Consider the following 5,795-nt stretch of genomic DNA (forward strand, 5'->3'; position numbering starts at 1 on the left):
TCAACTCAAACCACCCCTGAATCCCACTGGTGGCTGACTCAAACCACGCCTGAACCCCACTGATGTTCAACTCAAACCACCTCTGAACCCCACTGGTGGCTGACTCAAACCACCCCTGAACCCCACTGGTGTTCAACTCAAACCACCTCTGAACCCCACTGGTGGCTGACTCAAACCACCCCTAAACCCCACTGGTGTTCAACTCAAACCACCTCTGAATCCCACTGGTGTTTGACTCAAACCACCCCTGAACCCCACTGGTGGTTGACTCAAACCACCCCTGAACCCCACTGGTGGCTGACTCAAACCACCTCAACTGCCAGCTACATCATCAACATGATCCAGCACTAAGCAACAGGTTGTCTGCTTGTTTCAGTTAGAGACAAATCCAAAGGACCATCCATTAGTGTTCCTATATATTCAGTTATTCAGAAACAGCTCCAGTTTCAGTGATGCCCTCAAATTCCACTAGATCATTAAACAACTTCAGCCAGCACTGTGATCTAAAGCAGGGACTGGATGGTTTGGTTTACATAGAGTTTGGGTTCAAAGTGACGGTCGTAAACCTTCAACTTTCCAGGCATGGGCAGTTTTCGTTTTATCCTCTTCTCCCCGACTCATTCAGGCTTAGGTCTTTATATCAACTCCAGTTTCTTGGAAAGTACAGCCTCTTTAGAATAAAGTCTTTAAAAATATTCAATAAAAATGAGGAAAATGACTAATAAATTGGATGAATTGACATCTGAGAAGGCAGTGGTATTTGGAGCTTTTCTAAGTTGAAACATTCTTCTCATTCCTCCAGAACAAAGTGCAGGTTCATGTCCCACTGTCACACACTGCTCTTCCAAGGTGCAGTAACTTCCTGTGTGCAGAAGAACGCAGATCAAGTGTTCCTTCAGGAATGTTGGGCCACAAAAGGGAATCCAAAGCGTTTTCTCATGATGCTGGACCTGCAGTAGTAATGACAAAAACCAGGAGGGTAAAAATGAGACACCAATACATAAGGAGTACTATTTAAAACCTTTTTATGTGGAGTAATTTACTGCATACTTCCAGTTGTGAACATACTGTATACAACATTTATTTAAGAAGAGCTTACGCAGCCACTTATCTGAAATTACCTTACTGACTCAAAGTTTAAAAAAGGCAAGAAAATTGTCAAATTTCACTGCAGTCCGGTTGACGTGATTGGTTGCAACAAAGTCAGCGAGGCAATCTTGAGCAGACACTTTTTAAAAACCACACCAAACTTCTGTTCACGGCTGGCAGAAGTGACTCTCTGGCCTCCCTCCACATCAAACCCTCCTCCACTTCTTTTGGAACCACCTCAGCAGTTGCCCCAATGACTTTACAGTTTAAGGAATTGTTTTTGGAAAAACTAAGTTTAATTTTCCGTAATACAAGGTGGTGCAGCAGCTCAGTGGTCAGTGCCACAGTCTCATAATCGTGAAGCTGCAGGTTGAAGCCCTGGTTGTGTTAGGAAGAGTATTCTGTATAAAATGACAGCCAAAGCCTTTGTGCCAGTTTGATTGGGAGGCCGAGATGGTGTAGGGGCAGGGCAAACGACTCGGGACCCGAAGGTCCAGGGTACAATCCCCAGTCATTGCACATCTCGTGGTGTTTCTGAGCAGGACACCTTATCCCTAGTGATACAAACGTCTAAAAATGTCTACAAATCGCTGAACAGTTTCGCCCCCCCCCCCCCCCCCCAATCTCTGATTTGCTACAACCGTATGTCCCTCCACATTCCCTGAGGTCAGCAGACCAATTGCTCCTCACAGTTCCAGGAACTCATCTTAAGCATAGAGGTGACAGGGCCTTCTCTGTAGCAGGACCAAGACTTTGGAACGAGTTACCTCTACTTGTCAGACTGGCCCCCTCCCTCTCTGTTTTCAAATCCCGTTTAAAAACCCACTACTATTCAGTAGCTTTCAACACCAGAGGATCTGTGTTTTGAACCTGTACGCTCCACACTGGTTTGTCGTCATATTTATTATCTGCATCGTTTCTATGTCTATATTCTGATTTATTTCATTTTGTATATTGCTTTGTGTGTTGTCTGTTGGTATAGGGCTGTATACCAAACCAAGGTTCTTTTATAGCACCGACCAAACTGCGTCAGTCAGTGTATAGATTGAAACACGCCTCTTTTTTTGGTGTCAAGTTTCAGTATTGGCTGTAACTTGACACATGGTTTCAGCACGCAGGCTGATAAAACACAGACATATAGCAAACAGACTACATGTTTACATCCAGAGCTGTATAGAGCTGCTGTACAGCTGCAAGTCTATGGCGCTGGCTATGCCCACAGACGGAGTTCATGTGTGCAGCGCTTGTGGCATCGAACGGTTTCAATTTACGAGCGGAAAGTTGTTCCGTGTTAGCAAGGGGAGAGGAGCGCAGCTTTCCCTCCTTCTCTCTCAGCATTAAAGTCAGCCTGCGAGTGTTGAATGGCCTGATTCATTATCGCCACGACCGGACTCTGCTTCATCCGAGGACGACGCTGTGTCTGGGATTTCAGCTGGTGAGTTTACGTTTATTAACGTTACTGCAGCTTAATACGTGCATCGCGGTGAATTAAACTAGGATCCATGTAACACTAACTTTAAGATATTAGTGTGGAGCTTTATTTTATGGCTATCTATGTAGCTAGCTACATCAAAAGCTAAGTAAAAATTAACAGTAACGGATGAAGCTTAGATTGTAAAAATGTGCTCATCCATGGTCAGCTGGTTAAGCAGTTCACCTGATGTTCACTGTTTATGTTAATGTTCTCCACACAGGAGGTTCTGACCCTGATGTGAGGAGGACAGACAAAAGAAAAGTGAGGTGGGGGCCACAGGACAGTCGCTAACTTTGTTGTTAAAAGTTTGCTGCATTTTTCTACAGTGGAGGCTGCATGGTGGAAGTAAGTAAGCTGTAAAGGATATTATTGTTGACCAGTCAAACCTTTATCTCTCAGCCTAGATAATGGTTTTTGATAAATAATAACACAACCATGTTACTGTTGTAGTGAACCTGATCTGACCCTGATCTGACCCTGATGACCTCAAATCTATCAGATGGACAGAGACTGTTATTTTCATTGATCTGAATACAGTCTGAGCCATCTGATGACTTTCTTTCTTGAATTAATCAAGCAGAAAAGACAATTTTTATAATCATTACTGTTTTACAAATGTTTGATAATCAAATTGTGTTAGTTCCATTCAATGCTTACAGGTTGGAAAGAACTACTCATTTTTATTTTACATAAACAGTAAGTAATGATTTTTATTCCTCATTCAAAGAAGAAATCAGGTTAATATGCATTTCTTGATTTTCTGTCTGAAATGAGCTAAGTTTTGTAAGTATGTGAAAGTTGAAGCTTCGGTCAACTAAATGTTTACTGAAAAAGAAATGTCATGTTTTACTATTTGAGAAGATACAACAGCATGAGACTCCACGAAGTCTGGTCGTCTGCAATAATCTTTTCTGTATGTTGAAAACAATCCTTGACTTATGATAACATCTTACATCACAAAAACACACCTCTTTCTGGTCCATCGACCAATCAAAAGCTCTCAAATGAACCGGAAGTCGACCCATTTTAAATGTGGCAACTTCCCAGTTCATGTTAGCTCTGAAGAGAATTCAGCAGAATTCAGAACTCGGAATGGAAAAGAATTCCAGAGATGAAGAACTAGAGAGTCTGAGAGTCTGAGAGACTTAGACAATGAAGAGTTGCTGAGAGTAAAAGAATGAAAGGAGTTCAGAGTTCTTGGATGCAGAACGCGTTCAGGATGATCCAGAGACGTTTTGGAATTATAATTTCTGTCTGAACGACCCACGCACGACTCTCGAAGGATTTTAGCTGCTCTCAACGGAGACGCTGAACAGTCTGGAGGATTCTCTATCGAGCTGATCTATCATCAACCAGGTAACGGTCTCTTCTTCGACTAAAGTGTACCGGAGGCAAGCTGAGATCTGATGAAGCGTGCACGTTCTGGTCAAACAGATTAATTCCCTCACATATCTCTCTGTAAGATAACTCCATTTCATCTTAAACTCTCCTCTTTCTCATAAAATCAGTACAGATATTTTAGAAATATCTGAAGCAAAGTCTTCAATCACCGCCGAGTGATTTGAAGTTCATTATTTGTGAAACTTGTCTGTTATTATTTTCATATTTTGCCAAATTAATGTAAATGTTTGATGTTAAACTTTGATTCTGAAAATAAATGACCGCATTCATTTTGATGGGTCAAAGGTAAATAACGTCTCTCGTTACATTTCTGTTAAATTCAATGCACGGCATTACACAGTCAGAAAGATGAGGAACTCGTGAATATTGTATCAATATATATCTCATATATTTGTCATACTACACTGTTGATGTTTTGTGTTCTCATGTCAATTAGGGAGATGACCAGAGCCCTAAGCCCCAAAGAACCACAGAGGAGTTCTATTTCGTATAGGCTTCGCCCTTTAAGGCTATCGCTAGTGGGTTTATCCCTTAGCACGCAGCGCAGCACTAAAAACTTTAGTCCACGTCCACCTGCTGTGTGGGCCTCACCTCCGGTCCGTATAAATTATGGTGAGACCGGGTAATCGGCTCCCATTTTTTCTTCAGCCAGCTAGCTAGCACTGTCAGAAGAATGAAGAAGGAAAAGTTGTCCAGGTTTGACCGGCACAACCTTTGCTAAGGATGCGTGGGTTTCCGCCACGTCAACCTCCTACCGTCCCGGTAAGCTCTTCCTCCCCGAGCAGAAGCAGAGACGAGCAGCCTTGTTCAAGGTAAGCGCCAAGGAGTGCTTTTCCGTGGCGGGCCGCTACGCGCTGGACGACGCCATCGCCTTTTCTTACGTTTTTTTCCTTGTGGTGAATTGGATGATTCCCTTGAAAAAGGCAATGTTAGTAGCAGCTCCGCTGAGTGTATCTTTCTGTGGAGGGTTGCTACTCGCCGGACGACACCACCGCCTTTTCTAACGTGTTTTCCTCGCAGTGAATCGGATGATTCCCTCGAAAAAGGCGTTGTTGGCAGCAGCTCCGCTGAGTGTGTCCGTAGCGATCCACTACTCACCGGACGACACCATCGCCTTTTCTAACATGTTTTTCTCACGGTGAATCGGATGATTCCCTCGAAAAGGCGAAGCGTGCAGCAGCTTCGCTGAGTTTTTTTTCTGTGTCAGAGTCAGAGTCAGAGTTTCTTTATTGTCATTCGCACCTCATGTGGTACATGTCGTGGAGCGAAATTATGTTCACGGGGTCCCAGTTACATCCAACAATAAAATGTCTAAGAAAAACAGTAATAACATCTAAGATATGAACTAAGAAAAACATCAACTAAATATACACTAAGCATTCATAACATAAAACATTGAACATCAGCACAAACATGAACATGAGTCTGTGAGCAGATGTGCACGCATGAACACATCAACATTGAAACAGATCAGCAGCAACATGAAACAGATCAGCAGCAACATGATATAGTTTTTCACAGTGATTATTCTAGTTAGAGATTCATGAGTCTAACAGCCTCAGGGTAGAAGCTGTTCCTCAGTCTAGTGGTTCTACACTTAATGCTCCTTAACCTCCTTCCTGAGGGGAGTGGGGCAAAAAGTGTGTGTGCTGGGTGGGTGGGGTCCTTCATGATGCAGGTGGCCCTCTTCCTGCATCTGGAGGTGTAGATGTCTGTGATGGTGGGGAGGCTGATTCCAACAGATTTCTGTGCAGCCTTCACCACTCTCTGCAAAGCTTTTCTTTCTGCAGCTGTGCAGCCTCCATGCCACACATTGATGCTCGAGCACAGG

Source organism: Nematolebias whitei, chromosome 16 (assembly GCF_014905685.2).
Source record: "Nematolebias whitei isolate Nwh7 chromosome 16, NemWhi1, whole genome shotgun sequence".
NCBI lineage: Eukaryota > Metazoa > Chordata > Actinopteri > Cyprinodontiformes > Rivulidae > Nematolebias > Nematolebias whitei.